Source organism: Hyaena hyaena, unplaced genomic scaffold, assembly GCF_003009895.1.
Source record: "Hyaena hyaena isolate Hyena2069 unplaced genomic scaffold, ASM300989v1 scaffold_208, whole genome shotgun sequence".
Taxonomy (NCBI): Eukaryota; Metazoa; Chordata; class Mammalia; order Carnivora; family Hyaenidae; genus Hyaena; species Hyaena hyaena.
In genome coordinates, this window is record NW_024080839.1 from 817,331 (window position 1) to 820,015 (window position 2,685).

At 40.9% G+C, this 2,685-nt stretch overlaps 1 pseudogene; it reads right to left on the reverse strand.

Annotated features, from left to right (window-relative positions):
* Positions 1-1,876: 1,876 nt before the first annotated feature.
* On the reverse strand, positions 1,877-2,263 carry LOC120238424 (annotated as a pseudogene).
* Between the last annotated feature and the right edge of the window lie 422 nt (positions 2,264-2,685).

Genomic DNA, 2,685 nt, shown 5'->3' on the forward strand with positions numbered 1-2,685 from the left:
CTGCTTAGATCTTCAGAGGACTTTGGTTTTAAAAGGTGGAGTAACACAAGTTTCAGTCTGTTTCCTCACATTTTCTAAAGTGATTATTAAGGAATGAGAAAACATTATTAACTCAGAAGGACCAAGCAAACAAGTAAGAAAAGGGATTGTAGGGGCACCTGGGTGGCTCAGTTGGTTAAGCATCCAACTTCAGCTCAGGTCATGAACTTGCTGTTCCTGGCTTCAGGTCCCACATCCAGCTCTGTGCTGACAGCTCAGAGCCTAGAGCCTGCCTCAGATTCTGTGTCTCCCTCTCTCTCTGCTTGCCCCCCTTGCTTGTGTGCTCGCGCACTCTCTCTCTGTCTCTCTCTCTGTCTCTCTCTCTCAAAGTAAATAAATAAATAAATACTTTTTAAAAAGGGATTCTAATGGATTTATAGAGGATGGAAATTAAATGGAAGAGTGAAACTTGATTTAGCAGGGTGGAGGAACTAACAATTTAAGGAACTAAAATCAGAAATGTTAATGGGGCATCTGGGTGGCACACTCAATTAAGCGTCCAAGTTCAGCCAAGGTCATGATCTTGTAGTTTGTGAGTTAAAGCCCCATGTTGGGCTCACTGCAGTCAGCACAGAGCCTGCTTTATATCCTCGGTCCCCCTCTCTCTCTTCCCCTCCCCTGCTCATGCCCTCTCTTTCAAAAATAAAAACATTAAAAAAAAAGAAATGTTAATGAAAAGCAAGACCGTTAACTCTGAAGAATCCCTCAGAGGCTCAGGGCTTACAGGTATCAAGTCCACAAGATAGCATTAGACCTAGCACCAAAAGTCTGTCATTGAAATCTTAGTTCCCCTCTCTCATCTGGTAGATCCTCACGCCTAAAGATGAACAGGCAGCCAAAACTTATAGAACTTGTAGGAAAACCTCCAACAAAAACCAAAAAGGACCTAGAGAAAATAGGGTCAATGTAGCAAAATTTTAAAATAATTACTATTATAAAGAGTTTTCACCAATAAAGGAATAAGATATGTGTATATGTGTTCTATGATGTTTATTTTGCATAATATTTAACAAGCTTATTAATTGATAAATGTTACATATAATTATATATGTAATTGTATATGATCTTTAATTATATGGGAGCACCTGGGTGGCTCAGTCAGTTAAGTGTCTGACTCTTGATTTCTGCTCAGGCCATGATCTCACAGTTCATGAGTTTGAGCCCCATGTCAGGTTCCCAGCTGACAATGCTTGGAGCCTGCTTGGGAGTCTCTCTGTCTGCCCCTCTCGTGCTTATGCACACCCACATGCTCTCTCTCTCTCTCAAAATAAATATAAAATAAAACTTTAAAAGGTAATAATAACATCTAATTACACGTATCACTTAAGAAAGAGTTTGCTATACGTTATATGTAGGTATTCATTATATGATATGCATAAAATATATACAACATATAGATGTATGTTAGATATATATAAAATGTTGGTTAACAAGAAAGAGCTCTTGGAAGTGAAAAATATCTCACAGAAAGTAGAATAAAAAGCAATGAGATGGAAAGTAGAAGAACAAACATGTTTATTAAGCTTTTAATTTTAATGCCAGTATAGTTAACATACAGTATTGTATTAAATGTTTATTTATTTTGAAAGAGAGAGAGAGAGCAGGGGAGGGGCAGAGGGAGAGAGAGAATCCCAAGCAGGCTCCATGCTGTCAGCCTGGCACCCAAGCCAGGGCTTGAACTCACAAACCGTGATATCATGACCTGAGCCAAAAGCAAAAGTTGGATGCTTAACCAACTGCGCCACCCCAGTGCCCCTACAGTGTTATATTAGTTTGGTTTTTTTTTTGGTAGTTTTATGGTTTTACTTAACACAAATATGACATGCACCTAAGCTGTCTATTCATTTTCTTTGCTGCGCAGCCTCGCACTGGGATTGGTGACTCTGGTGGCCAGTTGGGCTGTCCTTTCCACAGTGGCTTTTCAATTCTTGGAGGAGATATTGTGAGCAGTTTCTGCACCGTAAGATTTGTTGTACATCAGCAACACTTCAGGCTCCTTGAGGTTGTGGCCTAGGAACTTCCAGAAGCCACTGATATGCTTTGTTTTCTTGTTGCTCCTGTAACCAACATTGGGCATCAAGATCTGGCCCTGGAGCCTTGGGCTCGCTCTACTGTCAATGCCTCTGGGTTTCTGCAAGTTGCTTTTAATTTTGACATATTGGTCTGACTGACGCCAGATGAACTTCTTGATTCTTTTTTTAACAGTCTTGGGCTTCACCAGAGGTTAAGGGCAGCCATGATATGGAGTAAGAGATGGCTGCCACCTCCACAGGCAGCGCCAAGGAAGAGAGGGGAAGCATATTAGTGTCAAGTGTACAACGTAGTGATCCATCTGTTCTGTATGTTACTCCGTGCTCATCACAAGCACGCTTCTTAATCCCCTGTTTCACCTGTTTCACCCATAACCCTACCCACCTCCCATCTGGTAACCATCTGGTTATTGTTTATAGTTAAGAGTCTGTTTTTCCAAAATGGGAGGTATCACCATCCCAGACTTCAGCCTCTACTACAAAGCTGTCATCATCAAGACAGTATGGTATTGGCACAAAAACAGACACATAGACCAATGGAACAGAATTGAGAACTCAGAAGTGGACCCAAAAGTATACAGCCAACTGATCTTTGACAAAGCAGGAAAGAATATCC